Genomic DNA, 25,515 nt, shown 5'->3' on the forward strand with positions numbered 1-25,515 from the left:
CGTTCGTTTGTCCGAGTGTTGCGCCACCCGTCCCCTTATTTTTCGCTGGCGTCCGCAGTGTCTACCCTCCCTCGCCCTCGCTCCGTCTGGCGAATAAGAGGCAAGGGGGGGCGCTTTCTGCTCTTCCCCCTTCTCAGCGTGTAATTAGCATGCAGATATGCATCGTCTGGTCCGCGAGTCAAATCGTCTCGCTTATTCCTGCCTCTGTGCCAACCGCACATACGGAGTAGGATTAAACGAGTCGTCTCGAACGTCTCGTCCACCTGCCAATGTTGCAAACATGACTCATTGAAGAATTTCGGGGCCCTTTTCGAACAACATCGGCTCACGTGACAGCCGACGTTCCACCTACAAGCATTGCCCAACATTCAATGGGATGTCGAATTCCTCTCGGCATTCGAAGCTACCGCTGGCATGGTTGCCGATCGCAAAACTCCTTTTCCACCATATATGCTGGATTTCGGCGTTCATCGAAATCTTCTGAAGCCCAAAAGACAATGAGGCAGCAGCTTTATTCATCATTACACATATGACTACAACAATTTTCCACTGTGTACAAACAAAGGGCAAAGTTTGTTCCAACACATTTTTCCGCAGCCAAGACCATAAGCACGCAGCGGTCGATAGTTGGCCTTTTGCTGCACGATACAGATCGGAGGTCAAATTGAGGCCAGACGCGTTTGTTTTGCTGTCGGCCCTCTCAACTCTTGTGTGTACATTTCGTGGCATTGACAAATTCAATGATTTGGAAAGAAAACTCTCCAGTCGGCCACGATGGCAGTCGTGAAATTCACGATGACGCATTCGCAGCCACGTCATTCTTCCACATGAGTAAATGCGGCAACAAGTGTGTCCGAGGGAGGGGTCGGTCATGGTGGCTGTTCTCCCATGTGCACTCATGGTTTTGTTTCCTTGGCACCGGGCCAGCTTTGCCATCTGCTCTCCCCCCTTCCTCATCCCCCTTGAAGCCAATCTGCACGACAGTTGCTGTCATGACGTGCCTGCCATCCTCGTGGAATACCAGAGATGGGGCACCAGGCACACTTTACCCCCCCACTCCACCCCACCCTCTTACTCCTCCTCCCACTGCTCCTCCTCATGCTCTTCTTTCCACGCCCACGTTGCCATATAGTCCTCCAAAGGGTCCAGGTGGCATGTCGGGGCGCTCTCTTGTCGGCATTGGGATAGAAAACTAAAAAGGGTGGTGAAGGATATACTGTACTCCATTCCACATCCTGCCGGGAGCCTGCAATACTTCCTTTGCCCACAGACCTGTGGTGCTGGTGCTGGTTGTTGTTGTTGTTGTTGTTGTTGTTCTTGTTGTTGATGATGTTTCCCTTTGAGCGAGAGAGTTGAGAAGTAAATCCTCTCCAAATCTTGGAAGTTCTCTGGCTTTTGGTGTGGTTGAGGGGACCTTGGTACGTCTCTCTCACACACACACACACACACACACACACACACACACACACACACACACACACACACACACACACACACACACACACACACACGTGCGCGTAAGATGCTGCACTGCTTCACTCAGAGCTCACTGCCACTTCATCCGCCCGCTTCCTCGAAAGCACCGGGAATGCCACCGGATCTAGCAGAGACTCACTCATGCTCACGTTTGGATTTAACACCAACGTGCACTCGCCTGTCGTTGGAAGCTGCGGGAACGCGAATAATCAATTAAGTATTGATTTCTTGTACGATTTTGTAAATTTCAAAGACAAAGCGGGTAGCTTAAGGAGCGCCGCGAGCACGAGGAGCCGCGAATTAGCCAATAAACACAGACGGGGGGGGGGGGAGTAAACGAAGGCAAACGAACGAAGCGTCTGTCATTGCGTTGATATGCTTGTTTTTGTTTTTTGTTTTTTTGTGCCCCTCCAGATGAATTAACGGCGTGCGTGACGAAGATGCGATGGCAAATGGGTGCGCAAGGGTTAAAAGCAAGCGCTCCAGGAGGAGAGAGAGAGTGACTGAAGGACCGGGTAATTAGGCGGACCGCAACTCACGCCTCATCAGTATGCGGAGTATGCAAATTAAACGTCTGCTCCTTTCTTTTTTGTGGAGGATCAGAAGGCAAGCGCCGCAGAGAAGAATTAAGAGCAATTATTCTCCACCCGGAAAGGCTGCTATATGCAAACAAGGGATGGAGAGCAGAGCTATACAACGGACCCCAATGTAAGGACAGTTAAATATAATCACACGAGTGCAGTCATTCCTTCCTCGCGCCCGGGAGATTCTTTTACACTCGCTCTGGAGGTAATGAGTGTGGGGGGGACGGCAATCAGACATGCACCTTCGTTCCCCATTACGCCGTTCTGCGCATATTGATGCACTGCCTCATGGATGATTATTACCTTTTTGGAATATTGCACCGCCAAACGAGCCTCGGAATAAAGGAACGGGAGGAATGGACGGGAATAAGACAAAAGAGCGGAGGTATGCAAAGGCGCTAATGATATTCAGAGCGCTGACGGCGTGTCATCTGCATGATGACAACGGCCAATTACAATGAACCATTGGCTCTCTGCCGCAGATAAGTAGGAGAGGATCTGGGCAACGAGGAGGGGGAAGCAAAAAATGACTTCCCTGTCCCTTTCTTCTCAACGTGCCGCTGATTTGCCGACTCGTCGCCGTGGATTTACAGTAACGATGGCTAAAAGGAAGAAACACCCCCCCCAAACACGACCGCCGAGCTTCGTCCCTCAAACGGGCTAGAAGGCCAAAGGCGATAAGTGGAGCTCCGTGTTGAAATAATGGCCGCCGAGGATGGTATTCCATCGCCACGCTGATTCCGGTGGCATTCCTTCCCGTGCCAAGCGTCGCCGCAACGAATCTGTCGGAAAGCGCAAACCAACACACGAGCGCACAAACGTACGGCGCGATGTTTTTTCCCACTGCGCCGCCCTCTCCCCTTCCTCATCACGGTAACAAAATGCCTCCTACCCCCATTTTGCATATTCGCATGCCGCCCCGCCTGCCACAAAGGACTAAACAGTCATATGCAAAGCAGTCTGGCATCCCCTCTTACATAGCAATGAGGGGAACACTGCGCGGAAGAGCGCGAGGGAGGTGGGGTAAAACATGATTGGGCGAGTAAGTACAGGAAGATGGCGGCGATGGCGAGGGGGGGGGGCAGTCGGACCACAGGGCATCTTGTTGGCACTAAAAAGCGGCACGTGCCGTGTTACCACTCCCACTGCATGATGACGAAAAGGTGGGCGTGGGAAAAAAAAAAAAGACTGAGCGGCGGGGGATGAAAGGGAGGGTAGACGAGGGCATGTTGGCACTAAGAGGGGGCACGTGTTGCCTGAGGGAGGGGAGGGGAGCGGCTCGGGTTGGTAAAAGGCAGTGGGAGCGCCATAGAAATGCAAGGTTAGAAGGGGGCGCAGCACGGGCCGTGATATGAAACACCCACCGCGTCTCAAGAGGAACCCGTTCCACGCTGAGAGGCCTCCTGCACTGCCGAGGAGCATCGCGTCATTAAAACGCAAGATGCAAAGGCGAGTCCCCTCAGACACGACTCTCATACCCTCTGGGGGGGGGGGATTAAACTAGCCTACGGTGTCTTTGACAAAGCCTACCCATGCGGAAATGACCCACGTCTGCCTCCATATACTTGTGAAACTTCACTGACATGCTGGTCATCGACGGGCACACACAATACCTCTGGAATCTTTGAAAACAAAGTCCCCCCCAAAAAAATTTTTTTTGGAATGTTGTGACATTTGTATGGACGCCCGTTCCTTTGAAACATCACTGATAACATTAGATTTGACTTCCCGACGCTTGATGTCACTTTTGTAAATGTGTTATTGTATTCCAAGTGTTGCCTCTACTGAAGCTGCCCTTCTTAAGTGTTTTGCACATCCTTCCAATTCCAAGCCACTGTGCCCGAAAAAAATTGCAGAGACTTTTTGACAAGGGCAAAAGTCATTGGGGCTCTCTGACTGCACCAACAACGGCAGAGGGAGGGGTCAAGTCACTTTGCCCGTACCCAAAAAAAAAAAGAAAAAAAAAAGGAAAAGAAAATAGAATAGAAAGAACAGCTAGTACCGCTGATGGAAAGCTTCAGTGGTTTGGAAACGGTGACTTTTTAAAGCAGGCTACAGTATACCCTGCCCCATGCCTTGTTGGAATCATCTTGCTTTAGTCACAACATCACGAAAACCTCATGACGACGTAAAGACAAGTAAGAAAAGATGAGAATCATTTTCAAATTCGACATGCAGTATGAGGATCTATTGAGCGTGTTTGTTATTATGGTTGTGGTTTGCATTGGTGCAGGATGCAGAGCTCTTGCTGAAAAATGTCCACTGTCATTAGGTACCCAAAATACGAGACGCACATCGCCACTCCCGACTCGATCCGAAACAGCGGGCATACTGTTCAAGTCATACCCTGCTGAACATTGTTATATTTGTAAAGGCAGAATATTCCACACGGCTTCTCTGGCTGTGCATGTTATCCGAATATTGTGGCTTCAGAGCTTCTTTAAGATTTTGCCTTGACTCTGTCATAAATTGTGAAATGTGTCATTGTTCATATTAAAATGCTGCATTGTTGAACTGTGATTCCCCCCCACGCCCCCAAAGTAACCCGGAGTACTACTACATGATACGTGTTTACCAAATGTGCTATGTCTACTAAAGCTGTATAATACAACAGGCTTGAATCAATTAGTCACCCGAAATTAAATGTGCATGTGATGAGGGACAGCTATGTCGTTTTCAGTTAAAGATCCGTGAGTCTTCGGTGGCATGTGGCATCCGATGACGCAACACTCGGGCCGTTTCGTCATCCGCGCTGAATCAACGGCTGATTTGAAGAAGCCTCATTAGAGCAGCATCAAACACAATTTCCTGTTTGCAAATTGAATTTGCTCGAAAAGTCATGACCGTGACAATCCTAAACAACCGTACATAGTAGTTACTCATGGCAGTCAATGCCCTTTGCAACCCCCGAAATAGCGACGGGGGCTATTTTCAATGCTCCTTTTCACGTAGACCCTGTTGAGATGAGCGCCAAGAGTCCCTCTTTCTGATATCCTTCTCCAGCTTTGTCTAAAGCCGGGATTGCGACAGAGGAAATCTAATGTTTCATAGCTGTCGGTGCAGAGGGTTGCGCGCGTAGCCTGAGGTTGCTGTGCCAAACAATAAACCATAATTTGATAGATGCGAAATTACTATGGTTCTTCCACTGAGCAAGGGTCCTCACCCCAGGCAGGGCAATACTGCGCCAGACAATCTGTCACATTTCTCTACAAAAAGTCGGGAAAAATAATCATTCTTTAATGGTGTTCATTATGTATGCATGTTTTGGATGTAATCCCTCTGACCGTCATATGGAGATCAACAAAATGTTGTGAGAGCTGATGTTTAAAATGTAACAGCTGCTGAAGGTTGTGAATCCTGATTGATTGTTAAGGTAGTGCATAGGTGTCAAAATCGGGTCCTGGAGGGCCGCCGTCCTGCATGTTTTCCAAGTCTCCCTGTTGCAACACACCTGATTCAAATGAACAGATCATCAGCAAGCTCCGTGGAAGCCTAACATTGAACCTGATCATTTGACTCAGGTGTGTTGCAACAGGGAGACTTGGAAAACATGCAGGACAGCAGCTCACCAGGACCTGAGTTTGACACCCCTGAGGTCGTGGCTGCCCAATGCAACAGACGATTGACTTTAGGCTAAAGGATTGGCACAAAGACCAAATAACCATCCATTCTTTCATTCACGCCTAAGTCGCTGTACCTGAAAAATACATTTAGACTATTTATTTTTTTGCATGATAATTTTCTTTGATTCTCTGCAGTGCGTGTTCAAGCACATCCTACGAAAGGAAACATCGTGCCCTCCTTTTGAGGCCACTGAAGCTGACATCCTCAGAAGGTGGTGATGTCATGTCAAAAGAATAGCGTTTATTCCTCAGTCATTTTTTGATGTTGCCATGAAAGCTTCGATCCCACCCCTTCCGCGTACTGAGTATCACCCCCCCCCCTTTTCTTTTAATCAGATAGATGTTAAGAAGCACGCTTGCCCCCTCCTCCTCCCCCTTTGTTCTGGTCAGTGGGCTCATGCAATGTTTATTAGATTCAAAGTCAGTCACTGCGACGTTAGGAAGGGCGGAGAAAACATAAAAGGCGAGGGCTATACTGTGTCACCGGCTGTGGCGGCGTCTTCACGGCAGTTCTTATTTATTTATTTAGATTGCAAATTGAGACGGAACCACACTGGAAGGTATCAAAAGAGGGGAGGAACGGACGCGCCCGTGATTTAGAGCCGCAGGACAGCATTTATGATCACAACGGTCCAAGTGACTCCGGTGGGCCTTGTGGCCGGATTTGAGCCGTTTCCAAGCGAGGCCGGAATATGTACAGACAGACAAGTATATCCATATCCAACATGGAATTGATAAGCAGCAAGGGAAGTGCGGGCTGGGGAGTTCATCGTTCTGGCACACGTGACTCGTCACAGAGGGCTTGTGTGATGTGCAGCATTGTGGGGGCTGATTGTTGCCACATTGTGACCGGAATGATTCACTCGGCCTGACAATCTCATTACCGCTCCTTGCACAGCGCAGGCCTCCATTCTATCCTCGATGTAATCACACCGAATGCTCAAATAAAACGATATGACCTCACCGAGAAATGAGCGGCTACCGCTATTTAATGATGCCATTGCCGTATCAACGTGTGACTGCTTTGATTGTAAGACTCGTTTGGTCAGGTTTTGTGATTCAAAACAAGGCGCGCAAGACGTGAGACAGAAAGACGGGACTGCTTCGTGAGAAGGGCTCAACTTCTGCAGTGAAATGCTTCTGAAGTCATTCAATTGTGAATCTTCCCTTTTCCGCTTTCAAATTGACCCTCACTGGTAACGTTTCTCTGACATCGATGCGACCGGAGCCACGGAGTTGTGCCCAATCGATAGCACCCTTTCCCGCCTTGCCTCCAACCTTCAGCTGCGTAGTCCACCTTTCATCAGGCTGGACCATTGATCCTTGGCTTGGCGGGGGGTCCTTTCACAAGGCCGCCTAATGTCCTCATTATGTGTCCTGTGTGAGATGACGGGCTAATTATCATGTGATTAAGCAGCGAAGCAGCGAATCTGTCACACTTGAAGGGGAACGTAAGAGTCCAGATCTTCAAGGTGATCCCCGAAGGGAAGCAGAATCACCACTGGAGGGAAATCGCACCAACAGATGCAATAATTGTGCGTTTGATGACATGTCCAGAACTGGACCTCCTGATTGTCATTCCTGAGGCCTTGTGTTTTGGCGGGAGGGTGCGAAGAGCACAAATCCCAAGGTAATCTGAAGCACAAAGCCAATGTCATTACAGACACGGCGGGACATTATTCTAAAATGGCAAGTGAGGCAGTGCTGAGACAGTAGATAAGGGCCGCAGAAAATGTGGAGTAAAAAGGAGAGTGTGAATGCTGGAATTTGTCATGGCCTGATAAAAACAGGCAAGCGGGCAGGCTGGAGGACGCCGTGATAGCACCGTCTTTTTTTCTTTTTTCCTCTTCTGCACCCCCCCTCCCCACACACACCCTCTTCCTTTTTCCTGCCTCTTTCTCTCACTACCCACTCTCCGTCTGAGGTTTATCTGACACGCGATGAATACAGCAATTTTATCTGAATAGACAAAGAAGCAGTGACATGCAGGCGCACTCTGACGCTTGACCTTGAAGGATGAAAGAAAGATGCAAAGGGAAGAACGGCAAATGACTACAATCATGATGGCTTCCGTCGCCTTTAAACTCCGAGCTTAACGGCATCTCATCTCATCATCGCCGCATTATGTTTTGTGTCTTCATTTTAATCCGAGATAACGATCACTTTTGTCATGTTCTACTGGTTAGCACATCCGCCTCGCAGTGCCCAGGTGCGGGGTTCGATTCCCGTGTGGAAGTTGCATGTTCTCCCCTTGCATGTGCGGGTTTTCTCCGGGGACTCCAATCTCCTCCCGCATTCCAAAAACATGCGCGGCGGGTTAATGGAACACTCAAAATTGTCCCTAGCTGCGAGTGTGAACGCAAACGGTTGTTTGTCTGTGTGGGAGAGGCTCCGGCACACCCGCCTGAAGAAAAGCGGATTAGAAAATGGATGGATGGACGGATGGATGGATGTCATGTTCCGATTAGTACCGCGGAGGCTGCAAGATAATGTAAAGTTGCTGTTGAGGAATGCAAACAAACAAAAAACCCAACAGATATCAAGACTCAAAATAACACACCAAAGCATTTGGCATTACAGTATAATACATTCAAAGCTTGATTTCTTTCATTGTGAAAGTCACGGCTCGGTCTTTTGTCAATCAACGCCATTGCATGGACATCATAGCGGTGCAAGTGATGTCGCGGTTATAAGATAAGATAAGACAACCTTTATTTGTCCCACACTGGGGAAATTTGCAATATGTGTTCAAAATAATCAAGCGGAGCCGAGGTTGCAGCTGTTGTGCATGTTCGTGAGCTTAACGCTGTGTGGCACACCTTAGCTTTATGGTCTACAGCTGTACGTCGAAGTGGAACGGGGTTATATGTGGCCCACAGCTGGCATCTGTTCTCGAGATGCCACATAACCTGCAACGCAGACGTGACTTCTGACCATATCAATTCACAGATATGTTCTGACTTGGCTCTGTAAACAAAAAAATTAAATAAAATAAAAGAGAGAAATCAAACGATGCCTGGCATGTCACGTCGGCCTACGAGGCAAAAGCATTGTACGGGCAACAATAGCAAACTTTTTGGAGATGCACGTTAGCAATTTTGAATGTCAGAAAGTCTTTGTGTCTGAGGATCAACTCCTATTGCAGTGACTGCGTGCAGAGAACAAAGATTGGAGGAAATGTGCATCTTAAATCTTAAATAAAGGTCTCAAAATGCTTTCACTTGAAGATGTAACCATTTATAGGGCAAAATACGATGAACCCCCCCCCCCCCCCACCACCACCACCACCCCCCATTATTTTAGAGAGTCATTGGGAGCCATAACTAGCATTTAGATTGGAGGGAATTCCTTATAAGTACGCGTCCTGCTTGTCAACTATTGTCAGTTCTTAACTTTTGCACGGACGGAAGGCTTCTGGCTTGATTCCGTAATTACTCTGGAGGTGGAGAGGAAGGATGGCTGACGTTGGTGTTGACATGAGGCATACAATGTGACTATTTCTACAAAGGTATTCTGAAGTGGATGTTGGCAATAAAGCGATAATCCCTCTTACAACCGCAACCTTATTACAGGTAAATCCGGGTCATTGAGAAAATGTCACTCCTCTCCGACTGGAGGTCTAATTTGAGTCTGTTGATGAAGACAAAGTGCAGAGCACCGCAAAAGTCAACTTCTTTTTTTAAATTTGTTATCTTCGATAGCAAGTAAGTGAAGGAGCCTCGGGACGAGGCCGTTTCTATTTTATGCCTTGATTCCAATCAAACTTCCCATGATTGATCGAAGGTATCATTAATAAAAGCCGTCCTCGATGAAAATGGTGTATGGTAGCCATTGTTTTTCAAAGGCGGGATATTTGCAATTGCCGTCGCAGCGTTTCGGCTCGCTTCTTTGAATCTTTCTCCGGACTATTTTGTCGTAAACGTCGATGTCGGTAACTGCCAAAAAGTGAGCGCTTCTCTCCAGACAGTGATCTTTTAATCTGCTAATGTGAGGGCAAGAATAATCCCACATCTGGAAGTTCTACCACAGCGCGTAATTGCTCCCCCAATCGCTCCTCGGGCTCGGAGAGAAAGAATGACCCGCATTGAGTCCCGCCGCGACATTTAGAGGGCATGAAATTTGCTCAATTTCAAATGACTTGACGTTTCCCAACCAATTTGTTTTTCCTCGCGCTGTTTATTGATGTTTCTTCTAATACGAAGACTGCGCCACACATCCCCACAAGTGACGGATTCATAGTTTTCTTTTCGCCGTCGCTCTCTTCCTCCATTTTTTTTTCATTCCCTCTTTCTCTTTCACTCTCCTGCCGGATTTCATCTTTGACAGGTGCTTCCTGTCTGCACGTTGACGTGAAATTAAACACGAGGCCAGATGTGAAGTTTGTCTGTTTCGGCAAAGACACAAAGGAAAGCATGTTTCTTGGGCATGGCTCCCGTCAGCTTTCCCTGAACCGTGTCACTCTTTAATCGAAATGTTTGATGATGTAGTCCATTTTCCTCAAGCCGGCGTGTGTGCGCAGGTACGGCCGCTTAATCTTAACGTCCATTCATGCATTCGTTTGATTTCGTTTCGCCTTCAAAGTGAGTCCAGCATAATGGCATCACAAAGCACCTTTCAAAGAGCAATTAAATGCGGTCGTCTACAAGATGTGCTTTTCAATTCTTGCCGTGCTTTTGTCGTCCTTGTCTTGCGCGCGCAGAGCGAGAGAGAGCGAAACCTGGGGAAAAGAGAAGCATGGACAGAAATGGAAAGGTCAAGAGTGATGGATGCTTTGTGTGGGTCTGTCATTCCCAATTACTGAACTTTGCCTTCGAAAGCATCGCTTAGCTGCATTTCTCATTTCTGCCTTTCTGACTGATGAAGAACAGGCTCTGACTGGGGGGGGGGGGGGGGGCACTGCGTGCTTTAAAGAGCGCCTCACTGGTCGCTCGCTATTTACTTCAAATGCAACACGGCGCAGCCGCCGCTCCTACGCAGTTCCGCTTCGGCTTTCTTGATCGGTGTACCACCGAGTGTAGACGCTTCCCTCCTCTCTGATTGGTTATTGGCGAACCGACGGACGCTATTTCTTTGAGACGTTCAAGTTACTGAAGCGCACCATCGGGAAAACTTTTGGATTCCATTCAACAACTGTATATATTTCAAATTCTGTTCTCACCAGTACCGAGCGGACGAGCCGTTGCACTGTGACACTCCGCAGACGCAGGCGGAAGAGGAGCTCGGTGAGAACAACGATGAATTTGACACGGAGCAGACGCAATGTTAATGATAAAAAAAAAGCTACAATCCTCACCCCCCCCCACCACCCCCGAACCAGCTGACTCCATTAAAATCATAACACATCTATTTTCTGCTCGTGAAAAGCTCCCTAAGTGTCCCGATAAAGGTGGAGGTGCTTTGTGAGGTCGGTCCGAGGAGAGCTTTACGAGACAAGCTGCGCTGATATATGACTCGTCGAGACTCCATTAAAACCCTGCGACTGCGCCATTGGGGAAAATGGAGGGCACTCATGCTCGGGTCACAGGACATCTATAAAATCAAACTTTTTCTTAATATCTGCTCATACATCAACAGTCCCCCCCCCCCCATCCCCACCCACCTACAGTTGAATTTGAAACAGCAGGGCAATGGTTGAAGACGATCGTTTTTCAAGAGGTTGAGGCGGGAATGCCGGATGTGTAATGTGCTTTGGTAATGGCTGATGTTTAGCCTCTGATAAATGGAGCTTATCACAAATGCAGAAGGAGAAAGAAGGCCGCAATCTTGGCGGGACTTGAACAGGTGGCACGGTGTGCTCTTCATTCCTCACCTGCCACTGCCGCGATGTCATTGGATTCTCTTGTTGGTTCCGGGGCAGCACGGCGGTCGCCGGTTCAGCACGCCCGCCTCTCAGTGCAGAGATGCAGGGGGTTCAATTGGTTTTGTGACATACTTAATGGTCAGCTCAAAATGATGTATAGAGATATATTTTTACTTCTGGTTATTCACGAAGGTAATTCAATCCAGTTTTATCGTAACGCTCTCTACCCTTAAGCCATAAATGCGAACCGGTTCACTCTTCTTCCCCTCCTCCTGCGTCTCAGGCACATTTTGCCCCGTCTTCTTGTGTGTTCAAGCTAAAGCGTGTGTCCTGTCTGTCTACCCGCGGCATTTCCAGGCTTCATTTGTTTGAGGGCTTTCTCATCCGGGGGACCGAGACAACCTCAGTCCACCGTACCCTCGTCAATCACCGCTGGAAAAGAAACGCGGTGGAGGTGAAGAAGGTGCAGCGAGGAGAGAGAAGACTTGAGGTGAGAGCATGATTAGTGATCAGTCCGCCCTCTCGCCATCACCGGCCACGGCCATCTCTCGCTCCCTCCCCGGGCCGATACCTGTTGGTGTCCCCTGCCGTCTACGCATCCATCTTCTCGTCGTATATGTTTCCGTCCCTTCTTACTCACCTCCGTCTGCATCCTCGGCGCCGGCCGCGTTTCTGTCCGTCGGTCCACTTTTCTTTCTGTCCGGTTGTCTGACCTCATCCCCAACGGCGGTCCCTTTCATGAGTGCGGACAAATGAGGATGACCTTTTATTGTAAAACAAACACCCGTGGCGAGGGATGAAAGTGCCGGTGTGTAAATTAAACACAGAGAGAACAGAGGGAGAGTTGGAGCAAAGGGTGGGAGGCTGAAAACTTTTTGAAGTTCTCATAATTATCCAACAGTGTATGCGTCGGACTCGCATGGTCACCGTTCAATAATAAAGTCCCCGAACCCGGCTGGCGGCTATTGATGAACTGTGAGGAGCGGACCTCTTGAACGTGCCCTGGACCCATCAGTGCGGGAGCATGAATTATAAATGGCTTTGACAGCGGAGGCCGGAGTCGGCCCACTAATATTGCACATGAAGGTCCGTTTGGATTTTGATTATTTTTATTCCGAGGGCTCACAAAAGGCCAGCGGACTGTTGGTGAATATTCAAAAAGGGCAGACTTTGATTTGGCCTCTAATAGCTTCTTCAAACAGCTTTTGACAGCCTGGAGCCAGAGGGGAGGCGGGTGGCACTGGTGTTAAAGGACAGGCGCACGCTGGACAAAAAGAGGCCGCGACACAATATACGGGTCAGAACTTGGTCTTGAACAAGCATGGCCGCATTTCGTCATTCGTTTGGAATCCTGTCTTTGAAATATTTACAGCGTGCGGATCAAATTTTTGTTGTGTTTCTTTGGCAGGTGAAATTCTATCAACATTCACATCCGATGAAACGGGTAGTCTTGGAGTTGACACGAAGACCATCAGGATGGAATGACTGTGTTGTTCAAATAATAACAACAATAAGCTAAGTTGAAGCGTGGCACGGACCTTCCTTTCAAATATGAACGATTTCTGTACATTCTCCCTACCTTTTGGACCTTATCTTACCATGTGATCATTGACGCTTCCAACCGTGAAGTGCCCGTGTTGCCTTCCGTGCTTTGCCCACTCTGCGTGTACAGTATGTGTGCGTATGCGCGTGCTGGCGCACACTCTTTTTGTGAGTTAGGATGAAGGAGAAGATATAAGCCTGGATTTAGTTCACAGGGTGATTTTTATCCTTGCAGGGGGTCTCCAAAAGGAAAACGATGGATGCAAGGTGACCCAATCCTGACACAACACCCACACACACTCGCAGGTGTGTAGGAAACACAATTATCAACAAGCACGTACACATTCCCACAAGGGCACGTCCAAGCACTCAAATAGCAACGCAACTCAATCACATAGGTGTGTTGATCCCCAAATGGGGATTATAAAGTGCTGATGTTAGGAGTGAAAGAAAGACAGCTTTGCCAAAGCTTCCTCTTCATTCTAACGCTGATAACGCTAACAGTATTGACAGTGGCTACAATAAGTTATCATTTTTCTCTCGACTCTTCTGTTATGTTGTCTTGAAAGAGCGACGTTAAGACAAACGTGAACTCCCATTGACCAGTTCTTGGAGCTACGGGAATCGCCATTACTGAGGGAGGACACAGGGAGCACTGCCAGAGATACATACATTCTTGATCTGTAGAAAAATGCGATCTGATACCGTTGAGTCCGTTAAACTTAACTCATCTAGAGAGCGCTTTCAAAAAAAACAACTGAAGCCAAAGCAAAGTGCTGTACAGAGAGCTCAAACCATAAACCATAAAATAATGATCATGATAAAGCCAGTACTAATCGAATCAAGACAAAAAAAATGTGCTTAAGTGAATTGAAACCCAGTCGGAGTCGGTGACATGTAAACACTGGCGCATTGCATTGGTGAGTGCAACAAACTTCTCAGGTTAAAAATATTTTGTTTTTGTTTCTTTCTTTTTTTCCATGTCCCTACTGTCTTGTCTGATGCTGTGCGGAGCAAAATGAAGTGAAGAAATAGATTTCCTGATCAAACATCACTATTGTGAAATTAAAAAGGACAAAAGGATTGGCACTGATACAAACGGAGAAGAGCAAAATGGTGAGAGTCGGGGGCAGCTGCGTATCCATTTTTCACTTTCCGTAGCGTGGTGACGCGCGTGTGATGGAAAAGCCGATTATTGTGGAATTTCTCTTTGTTCACGGCGCAGAGACAAGAAAATGTAATTTTCTCATTCAAATCCTCCTCCACCTTCTTCTTGCCGTCCTTCCCCCTGCCTGTTGCCTTGGAGCTTTGTGTCCACGTCGGCAGGACTGATCTGATTTGGCCATAGGAGATGGGATTTCCAGTGACTCCGTTTATCCCCGCAATGCTTGAGTGTGACCTTTGCCGCCTTACCCGTCCCTTCTGTGTGTGTGCGCGCGTGTGTGCTCTTGTGTGTGTGGGGACGGGGGTCTCACTCAGAGCACAAACTCATGTGGAGACTTGTGCCCAGACGTCATCCTGCCTGAAGTAGATCCAACACTAATTTTGTGCGGTTTATTAAAAGTAAAAACATTGTAGGAAGAAGAAAATCAAAGATTGCAAGTTTTCAAGCTTCAATTGTCAGCAAAACAGGAATGTTCACAAGCTATTGATCACATGAATATATTAAAAGGGCAAACTTGCCCTAAATGTAAGTTACTAAGAAGCGCAACCAATTAAATGTTTCTTTTTGCCACCCTTTTGTCCTTAGCTTGGTATTACTCATCCTAAAGAACAAAAAGTCACCCACTTCAATGCCGCTTCATCTTGAATAACGAGCTCGTCTTCTCCCACGGGATCATTTTGAACAACAATTTCTTTCATGGAAGGTAATCAGACAGTCACCCAGTACACACTGGCGCACACACACACACACACAAGAATACGCCCCATATGCACGATAATGGCAGTAAGTGATTAGGTTTACAGATGAGGGATCATTTTTGTCCATTTTCCGGCAAATGGTGATTGCTCCAAGCATTCATTAGCAAATCGCAGGGGTCAAACGATTCAGAGACAGCTCTCGCTCTTTTTAAAACCACCTTGCGCAGCAGTCCAAGATGAATAAAATGGGGCCGCAAATTATGAGGCATGCGGCGAAACCGGTTCCCCCTGATGAACAGGGATCCCACGCCATTATGTCCTTGATGTCTGTGGGAGGATCAGGAGAATATGCAAGTGCCAAAATATTCCTTTGCGGGGGACATTCTGGAGGCAAGGGGAACATTTGTGTTAGCGTATCCGTTTGCTGCGCCATTTGAATGTTGGCACCCGTGTGTGTGTCTGCGAAGGTGTCATTGACGTGTGTCATCGCCATGCAGTCAGTGCGAGGCAGGGAAGGGCTCTTCTTCATCATGGCTCCTACGGGAGGCCGCGATGGAGTCCGGGCGTGAGTGCGAGAACCAAAGGAAGGGAGGGAGAAGGAGGAGGAGCATCTGCACACTGACAGCGTGAACGATACATCATGTGATTGTCTTGGACAGAGCTCCTCTCTCTCTCTGGCTACCTGCATTGCGGCCTCTAACCCTGCTCCATTTCCGACCCTCCTCCATTTATTACACTTTATTTCTTCCCGCTAAAATGGTAGACAAAGTTTGAAAACTTGTACGAGTTTGACTCATGTGGTTATCTCAAATTGTTGTGATTCATGACAGTGGAACTTTGAAAGTTGAACACAACTTACGGAAGTAAATGTGGTTGATGTTGCTTCACTGCCATTCCCATGAGCATGACATTTACTCTGTAGTAAAGGACGTATAAGGACATAATATATCGCTGCTCATTTTCATGCTTTCATCTGCATGCTATTTATGTTAGCATCTGATAGGTAAAATTATGTCATGTAATGTTTCCGGACCGTCAGCAATTGTGAGCAGGTGGGTTTTTGAGAGATATTTTGTTGAATGTGATTGATACGTTTGTTTCTATTAAACCATTTCACGCTCGCGAAGCTGAAGTATCGCAAGATTTGATAGCTTGGTTTGAACTCTGTCGACAGCTTTTGTTATCAGTCTCCATTGAATGGGCACTTTGTATTTGTACGCATTCGCTCAAATTTGAGTTGTTTTGTATTTTGCACCGGTAAATGACCAGATCAAGATACATGTTGAAGTCTGCCTTTGTGTGTCAGCCGCTGACAAAAAAAAAATTGTCGTACAGTCAAACACAAATGACATACAGGGTCATTTCTAAGCGGGTAAATCCAAAGGACACTTGTGTTTTATCCGCTTTCAACTTGTCGATGACAATCAATAATGTCTGAAGTGCCAAGACGTCTTCGCTTTCGCTGTTCTTTCTGAGCAAAAGGCCGGAATAAACACGTGTCATCGGCGGGATAACAAGAACGGTGTGTTTGTTGAATGTAGGCTACTTTTCAAAAGGTTTGGAAGGCCAGAGAAAGCTACGCATGTGAATTATTGAAGAGGCGAGGGATAGGATGGAAGAAGGGTATGAGTGAGTAGCATTTAGAGTTCAGATGAGGGAAAAAAAGAGAAAGGGAGAGTCATGTCCGCCTCACAGTACACTTCTTTGAGTGGGACCACAGTGAGAAATCCGTGCCGCCTAACCTTTCTTGGTCTGGAGTTTTATTGAAATTGACTGATCAGAGGGATGTCCACGTCTCCTCATCTGGCTCTTGACTTTCACGCTGTGCTCGCACTGTGTGCGCATGTGGATTATGGGATCATTATATTGAGGCAGATGTAAACAAACTCTTGTTAGCTTTTAGAACACTCCTGTCCTCTGTAAATACATGAAACTTTAGTGATTGAAATCGGTTCTCAGAACCTACGTGGCACCTGACGTATCCCCCCCCACACACACACACACACCCAACCCCCGCCATTTTGCACCTATTTTCTAAATTTTCCAATTTGCCGCGGATAGAGACAATCATCCGAAAGGACAACATATGAAATTGCAAAGAGGATTAAGCATAAACAGCTCCTGTATCTCCACCGGCCGCCCCGTTGAGGCAGGCCAGGTCTGCAAATAGGCTTTTCACATTTCAGACACCACAATGTCACTCCATCTCATTGCGGCATCCATTACGTGATACCTTGGGAACGACGAGAGGGCCATGCTGAGAATTAGGGCAGAAAATGGCCGCCCGCTTGGAGGGGTAAAATGGCCAGCGTTATTATTCCGGCTGGCCCCCGAGGGGGAGTTGGCCTGAATATAGATATGCAACATTACAAAAGCAGGTTGTTATCTGGGTGCAGGGTAACGGCTTCTCGGCCCTCTCTCCCCTATGACACACACACACACACACACACACGTTCACACTGATAAATTCACGGACACAATTTTGATTGTGAGTGCACCTAGGAAGTGCACTTTCTTGGTTGAGCAGCATGCTGCCGTTATTTGAGGGCTTTCAGTGAAAGGTATATCCTTATTGTTAGAGTTTGTGTGTTTTGGTCAAAGGTTTTTAGACCGAGGAATTGATCAATATGGGACCTATCGTTGGACATAATACCAAAATGCAAATGTTTACCTATTGGTATGATATGACATCATGTTTCCAGATTAGTATCGGTCACGGTGATGAAAGATTGATTGAATTCCTTTGGTTATGCAACATTGATTGCTGATTTAATCTTGTCAACCAATCAGTGAATGCTTACAGTGCTTCACAGAACAGGGAATAAAAGACCTTTCAACAGCCATCTCTGACAATCAGTTCCTTGGTCCCATATGTAAAATGAATCATAGTTTACAAAGAAGCCGGGCAAAATTAAGTTGACAAATCCAAGCAGTTAATTTAGTGTCCCAAATGTTGTGTCTAAAAAAATAAATAACTGTTGATCTTTAGCCATGAAGACTGTCACGGCTGATCTGTTGGGAGCAACAGGTGGCTCTCCTACAGCGGTACACCTGTTGGTCATCATGTCATTAGTAGCTTCTCTGTTAAAAGGACTCCAGGCCCGACCACTCGCTGCCGGGTCATTGTTGCTGTTGCTGCTTCTACACCTGTTAATGTTTTGCTTCTGATATCCGCTTTTGTTTTGTTACTTTGGATTATTCAGGTCTTTGTTCTGCATTTAATTTTCTCAGTGTTTTGTTAATACAATTTGTCAAGCCTACCCTGCTCCCCCCTCCTGCCTGCTATTTGGGTCTTCCACCTCCCCCATCCGCGACAAAGATCACCACTCCAGGGTGCATTATTCTGCTTGATACGGTGTTTTGGGGGGGAAATAAGAGTCCAAAACATTCAGAAGAGAGGTAAAATATAGAGGAAAAATAAACAAATAAATAAATGGAAAAACATGCTATTTTCCTCCTAATTAATTTCAAATATGATTCAATGTATTTCTACCTTTTGTCGGCATAAAAAAGCAAATAGTTTTCCTGTCTTGTAAAAAATGAAGCACTCTCTGACACAATATCACCACGAGTCTTTGGGTTGGAGAAACTTGACATCCCATTTACCTTGGTCATGGGCTTTAGGGCTGCGTGTTGTCGTGTTGTGTGGTTAAGTCTGACAAGGTGAGCACGTAGGGGAATAAAGACCTTAGTTAATGATATTTGGCGCGCGAGCGGGCAATCAGTCACTCGCATCCAAACTATTGAAACGGCCCAAATCGAAATGAGAGCGCGCATAGCCGGAAATACAAAGCGAGTTGTATTTTGCGTGATGAGTTGACATGCAGGAGACAGCCGAGCGTACATTCTTCTGTTGATGTGATCATCTTTCCCTCCTTTCTCTCTTCGCTTCTTCTGAGTCTTCATCCTTGTTGATATCCACTTATTATGCCTCCCTTCAGCAGATTTGCCCCTTCCCGTGGACCCTTTTCATAAAATCTAGGATTTCTCTGTCTCCTTTCCCTCCACCTCGCTCGCTCTCTATCTGACTTCTACGGGTCTGCTCTAATTCCCTCCTTTATTCATGAACCTAACACACACCTAGTCGGCGTGGTGTGTACGTGCATTCATCTTCGAGAGTATGCGTGCGAGAATGAGTGTGTGCGCACAAGCCGGGGGGTGGTGGTGGTAGGGGTGGGGGGGGGGGGTCAGAAAATAGGAATATGAATCTTTAAGGGCCTACTGGTACTGCGGGTGAAATGATTTTTTCAGAGCTGCCGTGATTTTCCGAGAAGGATGTTGATGATGGCTGGATTGCAGCAGATACGTGCGGGTGTGTGGACTTTTGAATATGAAAACAAAAAAAAAAAACCCAAACAAAAATACAATGAAAACAACAGCCTTCTTGTCTAGAAATTTGCTTTATAGAGCCGCAATCCATTTAACTTCATAATACTCTGCTCTTTCCGACAAACAGACACATTTTTATGTGTGTTTATACTGTTCCTTTAAATATGGATCGGGTTACAGCCTGTCCCGGATGTCCAATAATGACGCAGATTTTGCACCTCTAAAGATGAGAAAGCACAGAGAGATTGTTCAACTTCATCTGCTCCCTCCGCACGCAACATTGGTTGTTTCTGTCCACCATTAAACCTGAGCATCCCAGCCGGTTATTGGGGTGAGTTGTGAACAGCGAGAGAGCACGGGGCTTCGATTTGAGCACTGCAGCCATGTGCCCGGCACCCGAACTGTCAGCTTGATTACTTGCCATTGATCCTGATGAGTCAGCAATAATTTATTAGCGGTTGTAGAGCATGGATGGGGACAGCAGCTGCGGGTCAGGGTTAAGGGTGAAGGTTGCATAGGGAGCCGCCCTTCACCGAATTAGATTAAGTGGGTCGTGTTTTCGTGGAATTCATCTGGGACGCGAAGTGCCAAATGTCAAAAAAGCAGAAAATGCAAAGTCGGAAGATGCAGACAGGTTCAATAAATGAAGAATATGTCAGATGATACCAAGGTTTATTTTGGATAGCATAATTTCAAACTGTACTCCGGTCTCCTCTCAACCTTTTAGTCCTGTAATTGATGTGTAGCTGATTTTCTTGACGATTGCGTTTATTATAATATGTCGAAAAAGAAAGTTTGTTTTCGTGTGGAGTGCAGTGCTCGGCGCCAACCAACAGAGAGGCTGTTGAGTCAGTGTCAGCAGGCCGGCTCAATAGTCATCGAATGGTTGCCATTGCAAGGCAGCTCGACGTTGACAATAATCGTTATGGCTCCTTATTTATAGCCTTCCTTACGTTTTGTCAGGGGAATTTCTCTTCCAACACTGAAGATCAAAACACTACTCATTTTGTTCTTGCAAATCTTGGCCATCATCGATCATATTTCCCTAATCTATTGTGATCCAATAATGACGGATTTCTGAAAGAGGGAATGTATTGGACCTTATCAAACGGGCTCAAATGAGGACAGCAGCTGTAGGAACGAGTGTCTGGATCTCAGGTATTCATTTCCACTCTTTGTGTGTTACCAATGCAGCTGAAATTCTGTCACAAACCTTCTTCTCTTCTTCTGCAGCCTTTCAAAGCCACAAAAATCCGATCAAAACAGAGATAAGTCTCATCCGTGATCTTCCCAACGAATATGATAAGACCTGCCCGGGGTTAATGGACCTCGACACCTATCGTGGCCTCGGGAACTGCTGATGCCGGAGCTGGAAGAGACAGTCGAGGTGGAGGTGGAGTCGGACCTCAAGGGGGTGTTAGTGGAAGCTGCCCTGGAGAGGTGCTCGCAAACCGAGCTTGGATGACAGCCACGGTGAGGTGAAGGTCCAAAGTTTCACGCAAAGCCTTCCTCCCCTTGTCCTGTTGAAAAAAAAAAAAGAAAGAAAGACAAGCTTGATTCATTGAATTCAGCCATCCTATCTGTCTTTTCCTGTCTTTCAACCTATTCTGCTCAACTGTCAAGCTCCTTTGTCTGTTTTTTTTTGTTTCTCTCCCCTTCTCTCTACCTCTCTCTCATACACACACACACACACACAGGGATCTCGGGGATATATAGGGGTGTGGTAATAGGGCTCTTCTTTGATGCCCGGTGGGAGATTACTGGGCCAAGAAACAGAGATAAAAGTACAAGTGAAACACGGGTATCCGCGCTTGCTTATGATTTACAAACGCTTGCACACACTTCCATAGCACATGTTCCTGGTAGGCCGGAATGCACAGACACACAGCAGGAACACACTTGCAGTACGTCCATACGAAAAGAAAACGGCTAGTCAGTGACACTGAGGACTCTGCCTCTGTCTGCCAGCCCTCATTTGTTTCCGAGCCCCCTTTGTGTCGATGTGTAGCTGTAGCACTTGCTACCGGGTGTCTTGTTACTCCTCAGAAGGTCTATTGATTTAAGTCTTGCCACAATCTATAACACTATTGTCTTGCCCAAAGTGTCTCATCTGTACAATTCACTGGCAGAGGTCTATACATAAAAAAAAAAAACATGTCCGCTGAAGCATATCGGTGTTTTGTTACAAATCATTTCCTTCTTTATTTTTAATTCCCAGAGAATTTCACACCTCTTGCATTCTCAACCTTATTACTTTTAAAAGCGGAGGCGCTTGTAGCTAGATGTAGCATAGACTGTTTATTTTTATTTTATTTTTTTTAGGAGCACGCTTGGGTTAATTGGAACATTTAAGTGCACTTTTTCCGGGCTAAATGATTTTATTGGCATACGCTCCTCCCACAAATACCCAAACTGAACTGTGTGGCACTTGAGTATGTTTGGCAAACGCAATCCTGGTGCGCCCAGTTCATCGATAAAACTTCCACATCTGTTTTTGGGCCATCCAAATTGTTTTTGCATGTGCAAATTTTGACTGAATCGGGTGCACTGTGAGTAATGGGGAATGCCGCTTCATCCTGGGAACTCTATACTGTTGGCTACTTGACTTTATTTTGAAACAAACATGATGTGATGTCTTTTTTTCATTATTTCCTACAATAACGTATCGAAGCGTCTTGCTTTCTGGACCTGGATTTGCCGCCTCTGCGTGCATTGCTTCGTGCGCCGCACAATTAACAAGTTTGCGCCCCTTCCAGTGGACAAGACAAACTTGTTTGTTTTGTTACTATGGGCCTGATTTGTTAAAGATTTGTGTGCAGAGTTAATTGCTCACAACAAAGAAACCAAGCAAACAGATGTGGTTTGATCTACTAACTGGATTTTGTCTGTCAAATGTGCTCCATTGCCACACAGTTCATCTTGTGCGTTCTCTCGGAGAATAAGCAAATAGATTGCGTTTGAAAAGTCTAGCGTGATTCATCACGACCAAATGCTGGGGCAGTCTGAATTATGGCGTCCAAGCATAATGCTGTCAATCAACTTTCACACCGCAAACCCGTCTAAATTCAAACAATTATGGGTTACCCAAAAAAATAAATAAAAAAGCGCTGCCTTGAACCTCTGGTTGCTCTCCACGTTGTGAATCCATCAATCCCTGTATGCTTTAAAAAAAATAATTATATATATATATATATATATATCATCTCCCATCCATGTTTGTGTAGTTAAAAAATAGGCTCTTTCAGCATCGCCAGTCTGATCCACATCTGCCAGTACATCCATTTAAGCATCACGTCAAGGACCTCAAGTCACACAGAGATCCTCTGTCACTGTGGAGACAGCAGCCATGTCATCGGCGGGAGGTACATGTACCTCATCCTAGTTACCGTCATCGGACTCGGCAAGATATGACTCCGGCCCAGCGGGACGGCATAGTGATTAGAGCCGGACGGGACTATGGAGATGCCATTGCACTGTGAATGATGTCAGCTGTTGCCTTTGGAAACACTCAAATGCTTATTTTGTATTCAGCGGAAAGTTCCATTGGCATTTTCAATTCATTGTCCTGGTAAACTTTTGTCATTCTTATAAAGAGATCATAATCCCGTCGAAAAATATAAATGAGCATTAAAAGCAACAGTGGTCATCAATGAGATATTCTGTTGACAAAACTAAATAAAACAAACTATAACGACAACAAACATGCCATTCACCCCTCCCCCCAACACACACAAAAAAAGGAGAAGCAAAATCTCTGCTTTGACCCGACGTATCAGCGAGGGATAAGGTCTCGCACGGGCGGGATTCTCCCTTGCCATTAACACAAAGATTGAAAGTACCATTCACTTAGTGGATGCTTAGCATTTCCCCTTGCCATTGCCCGTCCCTGCTATCTATCATCACTGTCCAAAATAGGATTCTCTAGCTGATGTACTCATCATGACAGACACATACATTCTAGCACCGTATTGATCCGGAATATTTACACTGAAAATCAAATTCTGTTGTTGTTTGTGGTACGGGCATGAATAAAAACATGAGAGGTGTGATTTTCCAGGCCTGAATAATCTGCCATTGACACCCTTTCCCGTGTCATTCCATTGCCCTAAAATGAGACACGGTCAGATGGGGAGCGACTGTATTCCGTGATGGTATGATACAGTCACTACCTGCCCACACGCATCCCTCAGCCCGACTCCCCACCCACCTCTGTCTCAATTTAGGCTCAACGCCCGTGTCCGGAGACTAAAAAGCATCCGTTTTGGATCCGCATCGCTGTCGTCCCATTACCACGGGAGCAGGTGGCCGGGTGCAGACATTGTTTCAAACGGGGCACGGAAACAAAATCAAACAGAAAAAAAAGAAATTGAAATCTATTTAGCAGAGGACGCTTGTCATTTCGATTAAAAGACTCGTGCGTGTTAACGTATCCGGCACATGGGGGAGAAGAGTGCCATTCATAGATGGACTTGTATGCAAACATAGTGGTGTATTTATAATGTTTATCCCTTGAGCAGACTACTGGCACCGCAGTTGTCATAAATAGCCTTCATCGTTCAATTACATGTCAAAATAAACGCCACATGGTAGAGCCCAGACACATGTCGCAATCACATACTCATCTGGATCATTTGGCGCCATCGCTTCCTGCATTGCTTCGAATATTGTCTTTAAGAGTGTACGAGTTGCACGAGGCCATCGGCGTACTTAAACGGCAGTGAGTGTGAGTTTTGGGATGGCAAAATAAGAACAAACAACGTATTGATAGAGACAAAAATGCCAGTGGCGTTTACGTGGCGTTCCGCTTTCACTCGTCTTTTCATCTTTATCGCTTTCTATGACCGAAGCCTAATGCGTGATGATTGCCGTCCCGAGTTGGAACTTGTTGATATTCTTATTACAGCACCTGTTTACACTTTGAGACAATATTCAAATGTGACTTGAGTCATTAATATCTTTATTATTGATGACTTTGACGATGGAGACATTATTCCCAGGATAACGGATCTCCACGCGAAGTTGCAACGGTAAATCACAGAAGATAATGCGTTTGATGATGGGGGGGTCCCACTGTATCTTAGACAGACAAACCCCAAAAAAGTGTATTGTGCACCTCTAACTTCAAGCCGCCGTGCTTCCAATTTATTGTCTTTCTGTGTTTAGTTGCGACCGTTTTTTTTTTCTCCCCCAACCGTCATGTTCAGTGCTTTTCTGCATAAGTGTTTCATGTCACTCCTTTTGCCCTAAAACACACTTGCCTATTCTGTGTGTTCCTGCTCTTCTGTTTATTTTGGTTTGGGAGTGGATAGGTGACATGAAAGAGGCAGCACTTTTGCCATCTCTGTCACTCTCCTCCTTGATACACCGTTTCATCTCGAGCACGATGCCACTTTTATATGTGTACGCGATCTCACACGCCAGTGCAAACAATGTGCACGCCATGACTGACAGATAAATAGTTGGAGGCAACACACGCACATTCAAACATGTGCGAGAACACACCTTTATCTCGCGAGGCTTTTATTTTGTGTGGTTACAGCCGAGCCAAACTTCAAACGGCAAATTCCACCTCGCAAACAATATTACAATGGCTGCTGTCATTTTTACGTGCCCGACCAGTGACAACTTGTGGAATCGGGGGAGGGATTCAACTGAGGCAACATAAAGACACGACAAATGCCACCTACAGCAAATCAAATATGCATGGCAAGAGGACGAGCACCCGTTAAGTGCCTACTGTTTGTAAAACTGTAAGGATTCCTTTCCACCTGTTTGTCTACCATTTTATTTTTTTATTATTTCAAGGGCATACATATGTATGTATATATATATATATATATATATATATATATATATATATATATATATACACACACACACTTGAATATATGGAGCTGCTGTCATAAGTGACAACAAAGAATTAGCACAACAAAAAAAACATTTTGTTATGCGCACCAACTTGTATTACTCCCATGCCTAAGCTCCTAAAATACGAGATGCCATTAATCATTTCAACAGCCGAACAGAATTATGACACTCGGATGAGCTCAACTCTGAAAATAAAAAGAACAAAAAGTTCCAACGGTCAAAAAAGGATACGCTCGTATTTGAAGAACGTGCACGTCAAAGCAATGCAGAATATGGCAGATTCATAAATATATATATATATTTAAAAGACAATGCTTTTTTCCCACTTGATATGTAATTGAAAGAAGCATTTAATATTTGTTGTAATATTTTACTGCTTTCAAAGACCAAGTAGAAAGTAAATTGAAAGGCTATAAACCAAATATGGGGT

General features: G+C 46.0%; 2 long non-coding RNA genes across 2 annotated transcripts in view; one reads left to right on the top strand and one right to left on the bottom strand.

Moving 5' to 3' along the window:
• Window positions 1–1,564: 1,564 nt before the first annotated feature.
• Window positions 1,565–4,580, top strand: LOC147186729 (uncharacterized). The gene is made up of 2 exons (XR_015098926.1): window positions 1,565–1,693; window positions 1,891–4,580. It is a non-coding gene; the product is annotated as an uncharacterized LOC147186729 (long non-coding RNA).
• Window positions 4,581–19,872: 15,292 nt separating this feature from the next.
• Window positions 19,873–25,515, bottom strand: part of LOC147186730 (uncharacterized) — a 31,408-nt gene continuing 25,765 nt past the window's right edge. The window contains exon 4 of the long non-coding RNA XR_015099013.1: window positions 19,873–20,737. This is a non-coding gene — a long non-coding RNA (uncharacterized LOC147186730). The remainder of the gene's footprint in view (window positions 20,738–25,515) is intronic.

Source organism: Hippocampus guttulatus, chromosome 21 (assembly GCF_054856545.1).
Source record: "Hippocampus guttulatus isolate MCC_2025c chromosome 21, RoL_Hgut_1.0, whole genome shotgun sequence".
Lineage (NCBI taxonomy): Eukaryota > Metazoa > Chordata > Actinopteri > Syngnathiformes > Syngnathidae > Hippocampus > Hippocampus guttulatus.